General features: G+C 48.4%; 1 protein-coding gene and 1 long non-coding RNA gene across 3 annotated transcripts in view; one reads left to right on the top strand and one right to left on the bottom strand.

The window, feature by feature from the left end:
• The window catches only part of TSC1 (TSC complex subunit 1), a 45,053-nt gene extending 40,366 nt beyond the window's left edge, over positions 1–4,687 (bottom strand). The window contains exon 1 of the mRNA XM_082619242.1: positions 4,463–4,687. The gene's annotated coding sequence lies outside the window, so the exon portion shown is untranslated. The remainder of the gene's footprint in view (positions 1–4,462) is intronic.
• A 209-nt stretch (positions 4,688–4,896) lies between these two features.
• On the top strand, positions 4,897–14,085 carry LOC309803248. 2 transcript variants are annotated; one of them, XR_014293918.1, is made up of 3 exons: positions 4,897–5,576; positions 9,140–9,283; positions 14,024–14,085. It is a non-coding gene; the product is annotated as an uncharacterized lncRNA (long non-coding RNA). The 2 variants fall into 2 exon arrangements; XR_014293919.1 differs by lacking the exon at positions 14,024–14,085 and adding an exon at positions 13,807–13,869.
• Positions 14,086–22,210: the final 8,125 nt, after the last annotated feature.

The following is a 22,210-nucleotide window of genomic DNA, read 5'->3' as shown; positions in this document are numbered from 1 at the left end:
CCCAGTGAAGTGTAAAGAACCTTTCAATATAAAAGTGTAAGAAAATGATTTATAATACAAACAGTACATAGTCCATCTTTAAAAGACGTGGGCCTTTCCTATCTACTGTTTTGTTTGTTTGTTTCTTTTTTAAAGCCCAAGTCCATTTTTAAGAGCAGTAATCTATCTAGAATGATCAGCTGGGCTTCAGGCTGGGTCTGTAAAGTTCCTGAAGCCATATCCAAAATTTCGTATCTGTATGGATTTTGTTCTTGGTGCTGATGGGACAGAAAAGGATATTTGGTCCACAGCTTCCCACAACTTCTCAGAGGGTAACGGAGGCCCCCCCAAAACTTAAGAACCATTGACCTTTGAGTTAGTTTATGAGATCAGCAGTTCAGACAATTTATCACAGTGAAAGATTAAATGTGTGTGTTCTGGAGTCAACCAACAGGGCTCAAATCCCAGCTCAGCCACTGAATAAGTGACCTTAAGCCTCAGCGTGCTCATCTCTCTCTCCCGCCCCTTCAGGCTGTGGGAAGAGCTAACAGGATCACGCATGTAAAAAACACAGCACACTGTTTGGCACTGTGCCAATAAATATAAACTTTATCGTAACAATATTACTACTAAACAAAATGGGTACATAAGCCTTAGAAGTCTACATTTAATCACTTATACTTGAAACATTGATACAGTCGTTCTGTAGCTTAAAATGGATACATTTCACGTTTGTTGCTGTACTCGTGCGCTCTGTGGAGCTACTCAGAGCAGCCCAGGTCTTAACAACTGCAGACATTTCAGTCACCGCATCTGTTTTTTCTTAACACGGCCCACTGTGTCCTCCATCACCGACCGAAGGGTAAAGTTGTCCCTTGTTACTCAAGTACTTCTTGGCTTCTATTGCCATTATCTTTACTTTAGAAAGTGGCCTGTGAATTCTAGGCCAGTAACTACCATGTCTTGCTCTGTATCAAAGCTAGGTTTTTAGGGCACTTTACTCATTAGATGACAATCTGAATTCATTCAACCTTAAAAAGTGTTTTATAACCTTTTGCTACTTCCCTGTATAGAACAAAAGTTAGTACTGCACAACAGAATGGACAAGAAGAAATTAGCAAGGTCCTGGGATTATATATGTTTTATATATACATATTTTTTTAAATTCTCCCCCTCCCAAAAATAGACACTAGACATTAAATTACTAATGTCTAGGAACTACATGATTAACAAGTAAATCAGAAAAAGAATAATCTAAAATTGCTGATGGTAATTTTAGACCAATTTAATTGGTCTAAAACCTTTTTTAGACCAATGGAAAAAATCAGTATTTCATGCAAACTAAACACTGAGGGGGGAAAATTCAGTTTTTGAGTATATGCTAATTATAAATACATATGTGTTTTTAAAGCAAAAAGCTCGAGATTTAAATGCTATCGAGTATACTTTTCTTTCATGCTTGCAGCTACTTAAATGACAAACAAAACTAATACAAATAAAACTAATCTCTCAAAGGGAGATTTATAATATGAGGAACTTTTAAGGAATACCTTCTTAAAAATGTAATATAAAGGAAAGGAAAAAACAGGTCGCACTAAAAGTCATCCGTTTGCTCAGTTATTATAAAGCCATTAACACTTTGATTCAATCAATGTAGAATCTTTAACTGAAGCCCCAGAAGGACTTGAAATCTCAGAAATTTAGACTTTGAAATACTCATTTACAATCCAACTCTCTTATTTCACAAATGAATAAACTGAAGCTCAGAGAATTTAGTGGCTTGTTAGAAGTCGAAAGCTATTTGACTTTTAGAAAAGCTTGAAATGGTTGATGTATTGCTGTATTTGGCTCATCTGCAGCCAAGAATATCCAGTTAATTCCAGAAAAAGTTAACTTTAGTCTACCATGGCCCTAGAACCCGGAAAAGAACCATACCTGTACCTTAACAAACTCTGAAAGAAGACAGATCTGTAAGATCAAGTCAGCTGTAATTCAGACCCCCAAACTTACCTACCACTATATACACCAGAGGTTAGAAGCTATTTTAAGAAATGCCTCTGCAATATATTATAAATTAAAAGCAAAATAGCCGAAGTGGCTACTTTAGCCACTGGTCCACAACCCCTGGTGCACATCAGAATCACCTATGACTTCTTCCAAAATACACATCCAGGGTGTCCTTAAAGACCGAATATGCAAATCTGCCTACTATGGGGCCAGATAACCTGTGCATGAAGGTTTTGATGGACGCTACTGTTAGAGATCTCTCGTTTCCAGTAATTTCATTACTCTATAAACATCCCATAGACAGGCATGTATTTGATTTGTCCTAGTAAGACTGTTCAGTTTCGCCTCACACATGAAAACAGGTATGCACAGAAGGCATCTTATCACACCCGGACAGCAGCAGCATGGGACGTCTTTGCTCTTAAGAAACCAGTGAGGAAGAGTACAACTGAGTCACAGGATTTGAGACACTCCAATTTAATGAAAACAAGTAAGAATGCGTGTAGCTGCCTAGGAATCTGTCTAGCTAGGCAATTAGGAACATCCCAAAGTCTTCATGACACCAGGAAATGCGTGAAGCAAAGAAAGCTTACATCGTTCGCCCTTCCGTGCACGTGATGTAAGAGCGTCTGGGTAAGATATGCAGTTTGGTAAGAGGATAGTTTCCATTGACACCCTCTATAAATACCCCTTAAGTTTACACCAGGTGGTTAGAGGGAGAACCTGTGACTCCCCAGAGAAATAGCAAAGAATCTGACAGTGTTTCTGAGGCACCTCATTGGCCTGATACGTGACTGTTAAAGGTGCATTTCCGCACACAACCCTACATCAGTTTTCACACGTGCGTGCTCCAGGTTTACTCAGGAATGGTCAACTTAAGAATCACAGGTGGTTGCTCTGTAAATCAAGGGCTCCCACAAGGTTTGGTTTTATGACGCTTCTCGAAATTTACAGCTCCACTTTGCCAGCATGTGTGAATTCAGACGACTCCAAGTTGATCCCCAAATTATAAACCTATGAATCTCAGAAGAGTATTATTCTATTTTAGTACTTTTACAGCTTACGCTATGTAAAGTGAAGGGCTATTTCTATGCTTTCTATAAAAAAATCCAGCAAGGATTTTAGCACGACTTTCTGCAGTAAACACGTGAGTTTTATGAAAACATCAAATACTTTCCGGCGTAATTTAGACTAACATGTTTACAGGCACAACACTGCCACCCCCAACAAAAGCTAAGGTATATAAGCAAGGGTGCCCCTCCTCAAAATTAAAGACACACACACACACACAGAGGCACTTATGCACAGACCTCGGCCAACTGATTAATTCTAATCACCTACTTAGAAAGAATGACGGGCCAGCTTTGATCAAATAAGAGATAAATGAGAGAGTCTTGGGTGTACAAATAGAGACAGGAGCACAGTCTGGGAGGCAGTCAGACCCCAGTTCCAGTCCTGGCTCACATAATCCCAGAGGGGTGACCTTGGGCAAGGGACCCTCCTCTCTCGGGGCCTCAGTTTCTTCATCTGAAAAATGGAGGCGTTAAGAGTGGCTGCCTCTCCCCTTTGTCTCGAGGGCTACAGGAGAGGATGACTTGAAAGCACTTGCTCAGCGAGTGCCCCATAAACAAGCTGCTGTTGTCAAGAGGACCGCGACCCCTCCAAAGCCTCCCCCCACACCCCCAAATCCAAAGCACACGAAGCAAAACTCTGGAACAGAAAACACAAAGAAACAGCTTTCATTCTCAAAGGGCTCTGACTGCGGGCTCTCCACCCTCCAGTTCCTCAAATGAATGAATGAGCGTCTAGGAGTGGCTCTGCAAATAGCTGCCTCTTGAGAATCACCTCTGCTGACTCGAAAGCAACTGTCTTTCACCGTCGATTAAATACCCACGAGCACACCCGGAGCGACGCGCTCGGTCATGCAAATTTCAGCGGAGACACCGAGTCCAGGCGGGTCCTTGATGCCCACAGGCAGCCTCCATTCATCCCCCGCCCCCCCAACCCCTGACCCCTCTCAACAAGCCCGGGAACCAGCCCCACCGCCCGGCCCCGCCCTCCAGTCGAGGGTCTCGCCCCCGCTCTCCACACCCCGCGGGAACCTGTCACCCCACCCAGCGAGGGGCTGGCGACCGGGCCCACCTCACCCCTGCACTCGGCTCCGCGGTGCGGGGCTGCAGCCGTCCCCTCCGTCGCCGAAGAGGGGCGACGTGCAGGCCGGGGCCGCCTCTCCTCCCCAGGGACCCGCCAGCCCGGCCGGGCCCCGCCGGAGATAACGCGTAATTAGAGGGAGGGGAAAGCTCTCCGAACCCCCCTTCCCGGTGTCCCTTCTCCGGCAAGAGAGCCCCTTGCCCCAGCCCCACAGGGCCTCCCAGACTGAGGCCATGGTGCCAGGACTTCCCTGAGAAGCCCCCATGAAAGGGAGGGGGCGACACCCTCATACTCACACACCGTCTCCTCCCCCTCAGCTGTTTACCTCACAGCTCCTCCAGCCTACAGGGCGCCGCCATCTTGGACGTACAGCACCTCCCCCCGTCGTGAAATGTACGAGGCCGCTGCAGCCTCCGCCACGAAAAAGAGTCCCAGCGGGATCTCGCCTCCCACCCCGTCGAACCCGACGACAGATGTCCGAGGTCGGCAGCACCTTTGGAAGGAAGGGGCAGTTCTGCTCATTACTGATGATGCTAACCAGTCGAGAAAGAACCAAGGAGAGTTTGTAAGGTAGGGGGGCGGGGACGGGCGGAAGGATTCCGAAAGGGAGCCGCTGAGAGATCTTGTGACTGCGAAGGAGGCAAAAAGAAGGGCCGGCGCGGCGGGAGGAGCTACGCGATGAGAGCGAGGGGCGGGGCGGCGGGTCGGGCCGGGCCGGGCCGGGCAAGAGGCGTAAACAAGTTGGCCCGGCTGGGTGTGGTTGGAGTGCCTCACGCATTGCGGAGGTTCCTTCTCCGCTCGCAGACCCGGGTGCCCCTTCCAGGGTCTCCGTGTGCCCGGCCGCAGAGCTGCGTTCATGTTTCCCGAAGAGCCCGTAGGGCCCCTGTGGGCGAAGGGTCTGCTGTGGAGCCTTGGAGGAGTGGCAGCTCATCTGGGGAAAGAGAAAAGCTGCACCAGGGCAGCCTTCTTTCCTTCGCGGAGTGTTTAGAGAAGCCCACCTCTGGGCCTGCGGAGACCCACAGTGGCTTCTACCCTCAGGTTGCTGGCGTTTCAGACCTGGTCGCGACGTCTATGGAAAACCACCCTGATCAGAGCAGGCAGCTTTAAAAGCAGAAGCCCTCAGTTCAGTTCCTGCTCCGCTGCTTCCTAGCAGTGTAAACCTGGGCAAGTCTTGAAGTCCCTTGAGCCTCAGTTTCTTCCTCTGTGAAATGGGCATAATAACAGGAGTGAAGTGAGGAATCAGGGAGAAAAAGTATGGAGAGTGTTTAGCGCAGCGACCCGCGCCGAGTGAATGCTTGAAGGATGATGGTCCTTATCAGAGGCAGGGTATAGTAGACGCTGTGACTGATACCAAACAGCCTGAGAGAGGCCGCGGTTCAGCTGTGGTGTCTGAAAGGCTCTCTGAAAGAGTGAGCATCCCGCCGGGTTTTAAAAGAAAGGTAGGTTTCATGAACTAGGAATAGGAGAGGCGGTTGGGAAGAAAAGAACTAAAAGAAGCAAGCGCCTGCAGGCAGTCAGCGCTGGCGGAGTTACGGAAATAACAAGTTTTGTCATGGGAACTAGTTGGGTCACAAGGCAAGGCAGCATATGGCTTAAGGGGCCTGCTGTGTGAGTGGCTAGCGCGGTGGGTGCCGTCAGAATTCCAAGAGGCCCAGGGGGGTCAGCCCGTGGGTTGCCTTTGTGAGAATTACAAAAAAGCACTCCTCCTGGGCCCATAGCCCACGTGAGCAGAGCCCGGGCTGTATTTTGGCCTCTACCCACCTACCTGCACCCACACTCCTCCTGGGGACCCTTGAGCCGTGCACATCCTGTATAATCATACCGGCTTATGGGGGAGGTGAGCATTGACCTGGAAATCCCACCCGCCTAACACACCATGGAGGCAGCTGAGGGAAGCCAAGAGGTCGTGATTCAAACAGACGAGAGTGTGAAGGCAGGTTTCTGCCATCGTGCTGCCTGGGTGAGCCTTAGTTTCCTCATCTGCAACATATGGCTAATAATAATGCCTACCTCGGGCTCCCCTGGTGGCGCAGTGGTTGAGAATCCGCCTGCCGATGCAGGGGACGCGGGTTCGTGCCCCGGTCTGGGAAGATCCCACATGCCACGGAGCGGCTGGGCCCGTGAGCCATGGCCGCTGAGCCTGCGCATCCGGAGCCTGTGCTCCGCAACGGGAGAGGCCACGACAGTGAGAGGCCCGCGTACCGCAAAAAAAAAAAGCCTACCTAATGGGGATTTGGGGTGGATTCAATGAGACGTTAAGATGTAACCAGCATAGAACCTAGTTCGATAAATGTTAGTTTTGGTAATTGGTTAACTGCGCTCACAGTCAGCATCCAGTCACCGCCTGGAGTCAGTCCACCCACTGCTGACTTCTGTGTAGTTAGTTAGGGGCGGGGCGGTCTGGGTTCAGGAACAGATTCCTGCCTTCGCATTAGCACCATGGCAGGAACTCAGGCACATTCTGAGACCACCAGTGATTGGGAGAGTTGGGTTAATGGATGAAGTCGGGGGAGGGGCACTGCTCCAGAGCTCCAGCCCAGGACCCGCCCTTCCCTACCCACAATCTTCCTGGGCTCCGTGATCTCATCCTGCTGGAATGCTCTCCTCCATGGAAGGGAGCAATGATACAGGAGTCTCATCAGCTCCTGGACCTCAAGGGGGCCATAACCGCGCTGTTACTGTTTATACAGTGTCTGGAAGAAGAATGGTAATTGTTCTCTCAGTATGGACCACCAGGGGCTGTGAGAAGAAGCTGGGAGGAAAGGCAGAGGCAGCCCTGCCACTGACTCCGTCCCCTCCCCAGGGGCTGCCTTGCTATTTTCTGCTTTTCTGGGGTTGATTTTTGTCATTGGCTAAATAGATGTTAATCAGACCACTACTTTCCACGTACCACCCTGGAGCCTCCCCGTGGCAGGGGCTTCCTGACCGGGCTTTCTCCAACTGTCATGTCCAGCCTGTCTGAGTGTGACAGAAAACGGAAGGGGTGAGCCCTTGGAGGCCGGTGGCACCCACTTGATGTGTGTGAGGCATTCATCTGTGCAGCATCTCCCCCTCCCCTTCCTGGGGACAACCACAGCATCACCCTCAGGCCACAGGCACCTGGACCAGGTCTAGCCAATCCAAGATCCTGGGCATCCAGCCAAAGGGGTTGGTACAGTTGGACATGTGACCCATTGGCCAATCAGGGTGCTTCCCTGAGTCTTTATACGTGGATGCTGAAAGAGATGTTGTCTTTCCTCTGGGGTCACTAAACTGGGATGAGAAAGCTGTGACCCTCCCCCTCTCCCTCCCCTACACCAAGCGCTGTGAGGAGTCCAGCCAAAAGATGGAAAAGACACAGAGAAACAGAGATAAAGAGAGACAGAGATGGAAAGAGAAATGTAGGTTGCTACCCCCTCAAACTCCGGAGTCCCTGATGCCAGCCAGCTTCACCCTGGTCCTCTGAGTTCCATGAGGCAAAAACTATTTCCGCTGATGTTAGTTTCAGTTGGGTTTCTGTCCCTCACAAACAAAAGACCTTCCAGATGCAATGAGATTTGAAGGCCTTTGGAAGGACACCACTAGTCAAAAATATGTCCTTTTCAGTGTCATAAGTTCATCCATTTGAGTGGTTCTCCTGCTTCAGCTTTCTGTGTGGCAGCCCCCTGCTTTCAGGGGTCACACATTTACTGGAGGGTGGACTCCAAGCTCCTGGCAGTATCCCCTGAGGCTCTCAGCAGCCCTGGCCTCTCCAGTCCTGTCATTGTCCCCTTGCTGTCTAGCACTGTGTCCGAATGGACACATATGTATATAAATATATGCATATATTTTTAACTTAGTTGAATGGACTATGTCATAAATGGCAATCTGCTTCTTACTGTTTTCCCCACTCAACTTTATGATTTGAAGCTTCACGTACCTTGCCCTGTATACGTGCAGCCAGTAGCTTCTAACCGCTGACGATTATTCAATGATGTGGATCTACCCTGATCTACTCCCCACTCTCCCAGGGAACGACACCCATAGAGCCACCAGAAACAACACTGTGATAAACTTCACTACTTGTTCCCGTATGCGACCAGCTGAGAATTTCTTTGGGATACGTAACTAGGACTAAAACTGTGGATCACAGAGTATGCATGGACTTACTCTGTTGTTTTTAGAGGAAAAAAATTAGCTTTACAGGGGTATAATTGATACACAGAAGATTAATGTTATATCTTGATGACTTTGGACATGGCACGCACCTGTGGTACCATCACCCCAGCCAAGGTACTAAACATATCCATCACCTCCAAAATTTTTACACAGACTTACTTTTTTTTTTTTTTTTTTTTTTTTTTTCTTTTTTGCTGTACGCGGGCCTCTCACTGCTGTGGCCTCTCCCGTTGCAGAGCACAGGCTCCGGACACACAGGCTCCGCGGCCATGGCTCGCGGGCCCAGCCGCTCCGCGGCATGTGGGATCTTCCGGGATCGGGGCACGAACCCGTGTCCCCTGCATCGGCAGGCGGACTCTCAACCACTGCGCCACCAGGGAAGCCCGACACAGACTTACTTTTAAGAAACACCACCCAACTGTTCTCCAGGACAGCTGCCCCAGGCTACAGCCTCACTAGAAGTCTACGAAAATGCCCACATCCCTGCCAACACTCTTAATTGTAAAGTATAATAGGGCTATAGTGACCCATTCTTGTTTTAACGTACCTCTCTCTGTAAATGAGATGGAGCATTTTTTAATATTCTTGTCAGTCTTGTGGTTTTCATCCTCCATAAATGGTCAGTTCTTACCTTTCGACCATTTTTCTCTCAGGAGAGTTACTATCGTCTCCTTGTTGCTTTGCAGGATTGCAACACACAGAAATGTGTGCTTCGTTGACTATAGATATTTCAAGTGTCTTCCGCCATCTGTTATCTTCCTATTAACTCTATTGTACTTTGCTGGAAAAGAGACATTAATTTTGATGTAATCAACTCCTTCTCCTTTTTTGACTTATAATTTGGGTTTCTGTGGTTTTGTTCAAGAATGCCTTTTCCAGCCCTTACTCATGAAGGACAGTTGGCATGGCGGCCACAGGTGTGCAGTGCACGAACCAGGCCATCTGGGGAGGAAAGAGAGAGCACGGCTGAGTTGGAATCCTGGCTCTGCAACTTGGCAGTGTGCCCTGGGTGAGTAACCAAGCTTCAGTTTCTATACCTGCACGTGGGGATGCCACCAATACCTTAAATACCGAACTCACAGGGTCACTAGGACAGTCCAGTGAGAGACTCATGTAAATGCTTATCAGAGCGCGTGCCAAAGTGTGGGCACCCATGAATATCGTCATTACTGTTCCCTGATGCATGAGTGTCCTCAGGCTGCTGTGACAAAGTACCACAAACAGCGTGGCTTTAAACAACAGAAGTGTATTCTCTCTAAGTTCTGGAGGCCAAAAATCTGAAATCAAAGGGTCAGCCGGGTGGGTCCCTTCTGGAGTCTGTGATGGGGAATGTTCCACGCCCTCTCCTACCTTCTGGGGGTTGCCAGCCATCTCTGATGTTCTTGGCTTGCAACTGCATCCCTCCACTCTCTGCTTCCATCTGCGCGTGGCCGTCTCTCTCCCTGTGTGTTTTCACATGGCTTAACTTTGGTCACTGGGTTAAAGAGGTGACAGCAAAGAGGCGACACACTTCTCTGTACGTGTCACTGTGTGTCCTCTCCTTTTATAAGAACACCAGTCATGGGGAAGTCCCTGGTGGCTCAGTGGTTAGGACTTGGCGCTTTCACTGTCACGGCCCCAGGGTCAGTCCCTGGTCAGGGAACTAAGATCCCGCAAGCCACGTGGCGCAGCAAAGAAAGAAAAACTCCAGTCATCGGGTTTAGGGCCCACATCAATTCAGTAAGACTTCATCTGAACTGAATTACATCTGCAAAGACCCTATTTCCAAACAAGGTCACATTCTGAGGTTCTCAGTGGGTGTGAATTGGGGGTGGGGGGAACACGAGTCAATCCCCTACACCTGCTTTAAGGTGCATGGAGTCCAGCAGATGAGATGGAAGGGGGACCCACCGCAGTGTGACTCAGAGTCAGGTCCAGCCCAGAGCCACCTTGCCAAGTGGTTGCCCTTGGAACGATGAGGGCAACTTACTGGTGGGGATGAGGTTTGAACTTGGCTTCCAGTTTAATCAGAACTCTGATAAATGGTGTTGAGGCGGGTGGGCTTTTCAGGAGGAAGACCCAGCTTGAACAAAGGCATGGACGTAAGACCACGTAAGGCTCATTGGCTGATAACTTGTCAGATTTAAGATATACATGAAACAGGAGATAAGAAAGGCAAGGCATGGAGGGTCCTGAGCTAAAAAATATAATGAAGACTGATGAACATCTATACACTACCAAATGTAAAACAGACAGCTAGTGGGAAGCAGCTGCATAGCACAGGGAGATCAGCTTTGTGCTCTGTGAACACCTAGAGGGGTGGGATAGGGAGGGTGGGAGAGAGGCGTGAGAGGGAGGAGATATGGGGATATATGTATATGTATAGCTGATTCACTTTGTTACACAGCAGAAACTAACACACCATTGTAAAGCAATTATACTCCAATAAAGATGTAAAATAAAGAAAGAAATAAGCCTGAGCTGTATCTGGAGGCAAGGAGGATCCTCTGAAGGTCTGAGAGTTGAGGAGAGAAGAGGCGGAAGTTGTCGGTTGAATATTGACAAAGGCTCAATCTTGACTTTCATGCTTACCAATGTAGCTTTGAAATCCTGGGCTCTCTGTCTCCTCGGCAGGCCGCTTCCTCACCCAAATTCCCAAGCACATCTCTGTACACCCCTTGCAGTATGATGTGTAGGACCACAGTACACAGTGTTCTCCATGCTTAAGAGTTTCCTGGCCATCACGAGACTGTCCCCTTCCCCAAAGCAGAAACATTCACAACCAGAGGTTTTATTTTAGCTAGGCCTCCCTTGAAGAATATGCAGGGACTATTTGGAAAAGATAAATCTGGATCCCTACTTCACACCCTGTAATCAGAAAAAAACTCCAAAGGGATCAGAGCTCTTAGGTGTCAAAAGTGGAACCATAAAAGTGCTAGAAGAAAACAACACAGGTGAATTTTCTGTAATCAAGAGTGAAAGGGTGGGATAGGGAGAGTGGGAGGGAGGGAGACGCAAGAGGGAAGAGATATGGGGATATATGTATATGTATAACTGATTCACTTTGTTATAAAGCAGAAACTAACACACCATTGTAAAGCAATTATACTCCAATAGAAACGTTAAAAAAAAAAAGAGTGAAGAAAACCTTTCTGAAAATGGCTGAAAAGTCAGAAGCAAAAGAAGAAATGGCTGATGAATCAGACGACCTCCAAAACAAGGTAAAAAACAAAACAAAACAAAACTCCTTTTGTAAGGCAAAAAGAAAACAAGCAAAGACAAAACAAATAAGCTGAGACAAAATATTTGCAACTTATTTCACAAATAAGCCTCCTAATATAGAGAGAATTCCTTAAAGTGTTTTTTTAACTCACTTATTTCATAGAAAAAGAGGACAAAAGACATGAACAGAAAGTTCACAGAAAAAGAGATGTAATTGATTTCAGACTTCCGGCCTCCAGAACTGAGAAAGAATACACTTCTGCTGCTTCAGCCACCCAGTTGTAGTCGTTTGCTAAAGCAGCCCTCAGAAGCTAATACACTGACCATAAAAAGGAATTTTTGGAATGTAATGTAAATCATTGAAAAAATCCAAATCCATGAGTTCATAGTGATACTCAAAATTAAGGGGGAAAAAGGAGAGAGAAAATTTTAAAAATCCAATTATGCCAACACCTTACTATGGAAATCAGCAATTAAAAAGAAAAGATGAATCATTTACACCCTGATATTTGGAAGAACTCTGGCTCATCCACAGTTAATGAGGGAAAGCTCTTCTTTACAGGAAAAAAAAATATACCAGTTAATAAATGTGGAAGGAGTGAGAGAATTAGAAGGATCACCATTTTGCAACCATCAGTGAAACAGTTGATTCAGCAGTGGGGGCTGAACCCATTAGGAGAAGCTGTGGGGAACGGGATGCGTGCATTGACAACAAAGTCCTACTCTACAGATTGCTTCTCACCTCACCTTTATGACGGAGAGAGCTGGCTGTCACCTCTTTAACCCAGTGACCAAACTTAGCATCACTAAGGTGGGACACCCTGACTTTAGGTACCGCCAATGCTGTGGAGCACACAGCATCACCTGAGAAATATCCTTGCCTGAGACATCTCAGCGGAACTGCATCAAGCCTTGGCCCTAACGTCCGGTATACATGGGATGGAGGAACAGGTTAGACGGCACCTCAAGGAAACAATCAGACAAATCCGGAAAGCAGACCCTTCTACCAGACTGGCCTGAGCTCTTTTGAGGGGGTGGGGGTTGGGGGGGGAGGGATCAATGTCAAAAGAAAGGGGTAGGGGGCACTGTTATGTCATAAAGGAGGCTAAAGAAACAGGCAAACGCAATGCTTGAAACTTGGCATGATCCTGATTCTAAAAGAGCCACTCTACGAGAAAATGGGGGGAGATGGCAAAAAAAGAAAGAAAAAAAAAATGAGTCTGAACTGAATATGCAATGATACTAGGAAATTATTGACAGTTTTCTTAGGTGTGATAATGACAGTTACATGATGTAAGAATATCTGTTTTTAGGAGATACATGCTCAAGTATTTATGGGTGAAGTGTTATGATGTCTGCAATACATCTTCAGAATGTTTTATCAAAACGAAACACATTTATATGTACATATATATGCATATAGAGACATAAAGCACAGTTGGCAAATGATAACTATTGTTGAATAACAGTGAGGGATATATAGGTGTTCATTAGACATGTTTCACTCGCTTTCTTTTTGGAAATTTTTCATAATAAAAACTTGCAAAAATACATGAAGATCAGAAAATAATAATTGGACCGCGCAGCGAAGGGAAGTCTGAGATCCTCATCACGAGATGGTGAGATTCTCCAGGCTTCACTCACTCTCTGCGTCTGTGGAAATGAAGGATTGGGCAGATGGTTTGTTTTTAACTTTGGTAAACTATGCATCACACAAAATTTGCCATCTTAACCTTTTTTTTTTTTTTTTTTTTTTGCTGTTCGCGGGCCTCTCACTGTTGTGGCCTCTCCCATTGCGGAGCACAGGCTCCGGACGCGCAGGCTCAGCGGCCATGGCTCACAGGCCCAGCCGCTCTGTGGCATGTGGGATCTTCCCGGACCGGGGTACGAACCTGTGTCCCCCTGCATCGGCAGGCGGACTCTCAACCACTGCGCCACCAGGGAAGCCCCTATCTTAACCATTTTTAAGTGTACAGTTCAGGGGCATTAAGCACATTCACATTGCTTTGTAGCCATCACCCCCATCCACCTCCAGGACTTTCTCATCTTGCAAAACAGAAACGCCGTACCTATTAAATAACTCATCCCTCACCCACAGCTTCTAGCAACCACTATTCTACTTTCTGTCTCTGTGATTTTGACTTCTCCAGATACCTCGTGTAAGTGGAATAAAGTATTATCTTTCTGTGATTGGCTTATTGTACTTAACAGAATGTCTTCAAGGTTCATCTGTGTTGTAGCACGTGTCAGAATTCGCTTCCTTTTTAAGGCTGAATAATATTCCGTTGCACAGATACACTCTATTTTGTTTACTTATTCATTTGTCGATAGACACTGGGTAGCCTCCCCCGCTTGGCTGTCGTGAATACCGCTGCTGGGAAGACGGGCATACAGGTATCTCTTTGAGTCCCTTCTTTGATGCTTCAGGTGCCTACCCAGGAGAGGAATGGCTGGATCTGGGTGGGGTGATTTGTAAAGGATTCTTTCCTGCTTTCCAAATGAGCTTATTACAGGTGCCCTTTTAAACTGCAAACCACTCATCTTGCAGAAATGCGTGGACAGACCACCTTTCAAGGATGTACCAACTGTAGTCACAAGACTGCTATGTCCTCACCCTCTCCCCAGCTTCTACATTCTTTTCTTCAGAGAAGGAGACCTCCCTACATGCTCTTGGGTAGATAAGAAACAATTGGGAGAGAAAAATGCTCACCCTTCAGGGGACAATGATAAAATGGTAATTTGAAAACCTCTGAAGGTACAGGCAAAATAAATGTAAATTGAGTGCAAATCCTAGAAGCTGGAAGGCAGCGCCCCCTGCAGGTCACTCCTAGTGCTGATCAGCCTTGAGATAGACTGCTGAGATAGATGGGTTCGTATTTCGAGTTCTCTGCAGAGACGTGTATGTCATCCTGAATGTCTTTCCTCGGCTCTCACTTCTTTATGGGTTCCTTTGAGGCTTTGCTTCCTCGGTCTGGAGGCTGAAGCCATACCCCAGGCCCAAAGCCCCCTGACCCACGTAGGATGTCGGGGGAGACAGGGCCTCTCCCCGCTCAGCAGCCACAGAAAACTCCTCTGATGGCTGAAACTACGCAGGCACCAAGGCTACCGCTCCCTGGGGCTACTTGATGGGGCTTGACCGGGGAGGTGAGGACCCACTGGGGGATTTTCACCCTCCTCAGGCTGGCTAATGACCCCCCACCCACACACCCACACACGCGTAGTGCTTGTTGGGAAGAGTACAAACTTGCATCCATGCGTCACAAGCTTACTGATCCTGGGGCGCATGGTGCTGGAGAAACCCTGGGCAATAGGAGGTGGGGTCCTTGCCCTGGTGGATCAGGCAGATGCCCCCACTTATCACTGTGTGGACTTGGCTGTGGTGCCAGCTGCACCTGGGGGTTGGTGCTTGGTTTCCCGTCATTTGGTCAATACTTCCAAGTGACAAAATGCTACCTGGGACTAAAAGAGGCGAGGCTTGTGAAGGCCCCGCACCCTCCCTGGCGTGGGTGAATGTTCACGAGACCCCCATTCCTTCCTCTGTGCCTGCGGCCTTGCGAGGGCTTCCTGTGAGTATCCAGAGAACACAAGCGCGGAAGTCACCGGGAGTTTATGGAGCAGGAACCCGATGCCGTGTGTTTCATTCATAACCAGCCTGCCATGTAAATTAGCACAACCCACCTGGTAGGAATCAAGCTGACACACCTTGTTTGCTTGTTTGCCCTCAGCAGCTAAAGCTTCTGGACTATCCCATGAAAGAGAGGGCAGAGTTCCACAGCTGAATATTTCTGATGAGATGTGATAACTTACACATTTAAAGCATTTTAGCATTTATAAAACGTTTTGCATGTATAATCTCATTTGCTACCTACAGCTCCAAGGGAAACTTTATCTTAGCCCTGTTTTAGAAATGGCAAGTCTGAGGCTCGGGGAGGCTAATGCCTGCCTGTGGTCTGCAGCGGGTGTGTGTCAAGGCCAGGAGCAAGCGCAGGTCTGAGTACAGGCACGATGCACCCATTGCCCCCAAGTGACTCTGGAGAATCCGACATTATCCGCTCTGTTAATTGCCACCGGGGATTTATGTTTTATAAAACATGTATGAGGGATTCCCTGGTGGCACAGTGGTTGAGAGTGCGCCTGCCGATGCAGGGGACACGGGTTCGTGCCCCGGTCCGTGAAGATCCCACATGCCGCGGAGCGGCTGGGCCTGTGAGCCATGGCCACTGAGCCTTTGCATCCGGAGCCCGTGCCCCGCAGCGGGAGAGGCCACAACAGTGAGAGGCCCGCGTACCGCAAAAAAAACAAAAAACAAAAAAAACATATATGAATCATCTAGATGGGAGGCAATAAAACACCAGTCTCCATTATGAAGAGCTGTCAAGAAGAGTTAGCCTCTCCAGTCCTCACGAGCCTCCTGCCAGAGGGTTTCATGAAATCGCTGTGGGGTAGAAAGATCAGATGAGCTACTTGATCGTCTGGTTATTTCCTAAACCTAGAAACAGGGTCCCAGCACTCTGTTTGATGCCCCTGCCGGGGATGCTGGGAGGCATCAAGCAGGAACGCTGGCCCTTGAAGGCTCCTCTCTTGTACTTCCTGCTTCCCTGCCTGATTTCTCCAAGCCCCTCTTTCCTGTCGTGCTCCTCTAGGCAAACCAACCATCTTGTGAAGTGGAGGCACCCCAGAACCTCACGCCGTGGTCTTCCACCAGGAAGCTGCCCGTCTCCATCTCGAGATTCATGGAGGCAGGAGGATGGGAGGGTTGAGCTCACAGACCGAGGGAGGTAATGCCTGTCTGGTACCCAAAGGGCCAATAAAGATTTGTTTGAATCGAAAACGTTATACACACATATGTATGTGTGGGGAGAGGGAGACTGGAGAGAGGGGGAGAGGAAGGAAAGGGAGTGGGGAAGAGGCAGGGAGAGAGGGAGGGAAGAGGAGAGAGGGAAATTAAAAGGATACACGTCAGGATGGAGGTGCATATTTTATTTTCTTCTTTCTACTCTGATCATATTTCATTCTTGTAATTTAAGCAGTAATTAGATAGATGGATGATGGATGGATGGATGGATAGATAGATAGATGGATGGATGGATGGAGTTTTCGGGCTGGTTTTTGCTAGAGGAAAAGTAGGCAGGAGCGCCACCGTGTGGCGAATTGCTGCCTCCCGCGGAGCCCGGACGCCTGGGAGGTGGGGTCGGCCCGCACGGAGTGCCGTCCGCGAGGGGCAGGCAGGGCGGGGCTCCCTCCACCTCAGCTGCCTACAGCTCCTGGGCTTGGACAGAGCTCCCCAGTCTCCCTGAATGACTGAGTCGCAGCAGGACCGCGATGGGTGCCCTCCCGGCGCCAGGAGACAGAGGAGGATTGGTGGTGGTGGTAGGAGGGTCACCGTTGGGCAGCATGTGGGAGCCCTCGCCCCCAGGGCAAAGACCACCTGGTCCATCCTCTCGTCCCCAGGACGGGTGGGCTCAGCTCAGCTCCCGCTTGCTGCATTCTGTGGCCATTCTAAGCCAAGGCCATAAATGTTCCCAAGGTCACAGAGCTGATGCCAGCTGATGCTGGGACCAGAGGCTGAACCCTGCGGCACACGCAGCACAGCACAGGCCAGCCTTACCGGGGTCAGTCTGTGCCTGTCGTCTGCTGAGACAGGATTCCACAGGGTCCTTCCCCTCAGATAGCTGCCGGTCTTATTAAGAAGCAGCTGAGTGCCCATGACAATGGACAGAGACAAGAATCCAAGGTTTGTCGTGGTGGGCCAAATCCTTTACACTACAGGTGACCCAGAGATTGTGGGAAGTCTGGAAGGCTTCCTGGAGGAGTAGACTGAAGAAAAAGGACATTCCAGGCAGGGGGAACAGGAAGGGCAAAGGCAGGAGTTGGAATTCGGTCTGGTGGATAAAGAACCCACCTGCCATATCAGTAAACAAAGGATGTTGTGGCCACCAAGCCCTCAGCCACGCAGCCACCCCCAAGGGTGCACCCCAGGGGATTCAGGATGGAGAAAAACAGGATACTGACCCTAGATAGTTAAGAAGCATATCAAAGGAATAATTTCATTAAGCCCAGACTCTTGCATTTTCCCATTCATAGAAAAGCCCTAAATTCATTAACTTGAGATGCCTGGGTTTTTTGTTTGTTTGTTTGTTTTTTGGCTGCAGCTGTGTAGCACGTGGAATCTTATTTCCGCGACCAGGGGTCAAAGCTGTGCCTTCTGCAGTGGAAGCGCGGAGTCTTAACCACTGGATCGCCAGGGAAGTTCCCCGGTTTTTCTTTAATTAGCAATAACCTTTTGTTGTTCGACTACCTGCTGTTTTGTTTTGTTTTGTTTTGTTTTTGCAAAAACTCCTATATATCCTGGCTCCTCCCTTACCTCTTTAGAAGAGTCCCTCAGAGTTGCCTGAGAGGCTGTCTCCTGGGCTCAAGTCCTCAGTAATGCCCCACATAAAATATAATTCTCAGCTTTCAGGTTGTGCTTTTCTTCTTTTAATCGACAGTCTCCAGCAGGAAGGACACAGCATATTCAGGTGACAATGAGAAGATGGTTAGAAGGTGACAGCTACAACCCCAAACACTTCTCTGGCTTTATCCTGTGTCCTTGCCCAAACCCTTTTTCCACTCTCCCGTGGTTTTAGCAGGTCGGCCAGCCCGGCCAATGAGAGGCCCATATCCCTCTCCCCGCTACAGTGAATGGTGCAGAGATGAGCCAATCAGAGTCGCTCCCTGGCCTCTAACTGAAACTATTGAGAGAGCAGCTTTCTTTCCACTGGAGTTTCGAAGCTTATAGACTCAAAACTGGTAATGCTGAGGATCTCAGCTGCAGGATAAAGCAAAGCTGAGAGATGGAAAGTGAGATATTCATGCATTGATTGATGGATCCATTCATTCTGTAACTACATCACCAGTATCTACCATACACTGAGATTCAGCTGTGAGCCAGGGAAGCGAGACCCCTGCTCTTGTAGTACCCACATTCTCTGTGGGCAGTGAGGCCCCACAAATAAATAAATAAAAAGGCAATAAATCCACAAGATATTTTCAGTTAATTATGAATGCTAAGAAGAGCAAGACTGATGAAACAGAAAGTGTCTGGGGTGGGAAAGTCAGGCTTTAGTTGATGGCAAAGGAGGTCTCGCCACAGCGGTGACATTTCAGCTGAGACCTGGATGACAAGGGGTCAGCCATGCAAAGATCTGGGGTTGGGCCATCCAGCAGAGGGGACAACAAATGCAAATGTCCTGAGGCTGGAATGAATGAGATCCAGGCAATATCATGTGAGCATCTGGATCCAGCCATACCTGAAGTAGACTCTTTTCAGTGACATGAAGTAATTGTTTTGTTGTTTGTTCTTTTTTTTTTTTTTTTTTTTTGACAACCGTGTGGCCCCTGACCACAGGGAACCATTTTCTTTTTAAATATTTATTTATTTATTATTCATTTTTTGGCTGCGTTGGGTCTTAGTTGTGGCATGCGGGATCTTTCATCGAGGTGCGCGGGCTCTTCATGGTGGCACGCGGGCTTCTCTCTAGTTGTGGCCCGCAGGCTCCGTAGTTGCGGCACGTGGGCTTAATTGCCCCGTGGCATGTGGGATCTTAATTCCCTGACCAGGGATCGTCCCCTGCACTGGAAGGCGGATTCTTAACCACTGGACCACCAGGGAAGTCCCTTGTTGTTCTTAAACAAGTTTAAATCGGGTTTCTGCAGCTTGCATCTGAAAAATTCCATCATTTGAAAGAGTTCTGACACCATGAAAGCACTGAGCGCTAATCTCTGAAGCTGAGAATTTTGTCCTGCGGGCAAAGGGAACTCATTAAAGGTTTTTAAGCTAGGGAGGACTCTTCCTGGTCTTGCTCCCTCTTTCCTCTCTAGGCTCGTCTCTCGAATGTCCTGTCCTTCCCTCCCCGTCCTTCAGTTGCCACCTCCGCTCAGACTGAACTTGTCTGCTGTCATTTCCCTGAAGGTCCTGGCCTCCAGCCCTTTGCACATCCTTCCCTGCTTCCCTTCTCCCAACTAACTCAGCCTGGCGTCAACTTAGATGCCACTTCCTTCACTAACTCTCCAAGTCTGGGTCCATTTCCCCATGCCCCAAGCTCCTTGTTTACATGCAAACCACGTTCACATCACAGCACTTATTAGCCCAAATTGTAAATGCCTGGGTATTCTGTCCCACCTGCTAGACAAAGAAGAAGCTCGCTCCTGTCTGGTTCTTGTTTGAAACCCTAGCATCTGGTACCTAGTAGGTACTCAGTAAACATGTATTAGCTAAGGGAATGTAATGGACCAAATGTCTGTATCTCCCCAAAATTCATATGTTGATGAATGAATGTGATGGTATTTGGAGGTGGGGCCTCTGGATGAGAGATAGGTTTAGATGAGGTCATGAGGTTGGGACCCCCATGATGGGATTAGTGTCCTCTTAAGAAGAGGAAGAGAGACCGGAGCTTGTCCTCTCTCTGCCATGTGAGGCCTCAGCAAGATGGTGGCTGTCTACAAGCCTGGAAGCTTGTCCTCACCAGAGACTCAATCTGCTGGCAACTTGACCTTGGACTTCCCAGGCTCTGTGAGAAATAAATGCTGTTTAAGTCACCCAGTATGTGGTGTCTTGTTCTGGCAGCCCGAGCTGGGAGGAGGGAAGGGGGAAGAAGGAGGGACCTGGCACGTGAAAGGTACCAACAGAACTCGAATGAATGGGCACAAGGCTGCTGATGTGAACTATAGCCCTTGGAAGCATCTAAATGAAGGCATTTCATTTCCAGGGCTGCCTACCAAGAGGAGTGGTGTTGGCTCTGCAGGCAGCCCTGGAGGGGATCCAGAGGCTGGGAGGTCTCAGTCTGCAAGAGCCTGTGAGAGGCTGCCTGTGGCCTCCTGGCTTCAGTTGATGTGCTCTTGGGGCCTGGACAGTGCTCTCCCATAGAGGGGCTCCCAGGTGGCTCCAGGGAAGGCCTGCCTTTACTTGCAGGCTGGGATCCTGGTCTAGGAAAAGAGTCCCTGAGCTGGTTACTCAAGGGGGAAGAGAAGGACCCTAAGTGGGACTACATCTTAGAACAACAGCTGAACTGTACATGCCCGATACAGCAGCTTTACACTAGAAAATACCCTACAAGCTAAATGCCCTGAATGGAGAAGGTGATTGGTAAGGTAAGCCATGAAAAACCGTGAAATCATTAAACATGTTAATGAAAGCCACAAGAGAATTTAGGAGGTCCTGAAACAAAATAACATTCAGTGAAAAGAAAAAAAGACCTGCTGGTTGACAATAGCAAAATGTGGACATGTGTGTATACCAAAGTGAATTAAGGGACAAGTCCTTGAATTAATTTTTATTTTTATTTCTACTGTAATCATTTTTCTAATTATTTTTTATTTTTCTGAACGTTCTTGAATTCTTTGCATAATGACAGAGTTCCAGTTGATTATGGGCAAACTGCAGCATCCAAAGAATATTCCAGGAGTTTCCACTGGTCTCTCTCCACCAAGAAGAGAGACCAGTCGTCTCCTGTGTTTGGCCTGTGGTCCAGAGAGCACCAGCACCGCACAGACCAGGGTGACCCCCAGGCTGGCGCTCCCTCGATGGCCTGGCCCAGCAGCAGTGAGACCCTGCCCGAAACCCCGCCTCTCTCTCCATGTCGGACCTTGGACTTCAGTTATGTCGAGGCTTCCTGTTGCCAAACTTGTTTTCTTTAGGAGGGAAACCTAATCTCTCCAGCTCTGGGCTGGCAGAGCATGCAAATCAGCCTAACAGTGCTCTATTTTGTGAGTTCTCATATGCAAAACCTCCTGAAATAAATCAGCCATCCCGTAAGCTGGGGGAGGCTTGAGAGGCAGAGGAGGAAGAAGTAGGTGCCCTCTGTGCCCAGTGGGCTGAAATGTCCGAGACTGGCCATCCCAGCCTTCCCGCTGGTGACGGACACCTGGAGGCAGCCCCCAACACCCGGCCCTCCCTGTTCTCCACAGCGGCCACCAGATGGCAGCACACGCGGGCCTTGGGACCCGAGAGCAGCCTGCCCGTGGGCCTGAGCGGCTGAGGGTCCCGCACACGCGGAAATCACCCACGTTCAATATCACACCTGCTGCGCCTCACTCGGTCTAGAGTCAAGTCTGGGGAAGCGTGAATTTGACTTTTTTCTCAACGGCGACCTCTGCAAGGACAAGAGGGGCCACTCTAAAAGCAGTTTGCAGCAGCACAAGCCAAGGGCTTTGTAGGCGAGTGCTCCAGGCTGGGGATGCTGAGTGCTGAGCTCAGGGGGTGAGGGAGGGAAGGAAGGAGAAGGAGGAAAGGGAGAAAGGAAGGAGGGAGGGAGAGAGGAAAGAGGGAAAGAGGGAGAGAAAGAAAGGAAGAAAAGAAAGAAAGGAAGAAAGAAAGAAAAAGAAGGAAAGGAAGGAAGAGACTTATGAGTTCTCTACACAAAAATCAGGTTTATAAGCAAATGTTTTATTTTAACTTCAATTTTTTAAAATTTAATAATTTAGCCATTACTTTTTAAATCCACATGTTATTAAAAATTTCCGGAGAGTGAGTGCTGCTCCAGGAACGGAGGGTTAGAGAAGAGAATGGCGAGTCTTGGCTCCTGGAAAGCTTTGATAAGCAAATACAGCCCAGCGCTCTGGCGCGCTCTCTATTGGCTGTTCCTTCACCACCAGATTTTGACACAAATAATCAGATTGAAAATCAGGTAGGGAAACAGAAGAGGAAACACACACGCACACACACACAGAGAGAGAGAGAAGGGGGGGAAAAGGAGAA

The sequence above is a fragment of the Mesoplodon mirus genome (genome assembly GCF_964341445.2).
Source record: "Mesoplodon mirus genome assembly, chromosome: 1".
NCBI classification, from domain to species: Eukaryota; Metazoa; Chordata; class Mammalia; order Artiodactyla; family Ziphiidae; genus Mesoplodon; species Mesoplodon mirus.
The sequence above is the reverse complement of the archived record's forward strand: the minus strand, read 5'-3'. Positions and strand labels throughout refer to the sequence as shown.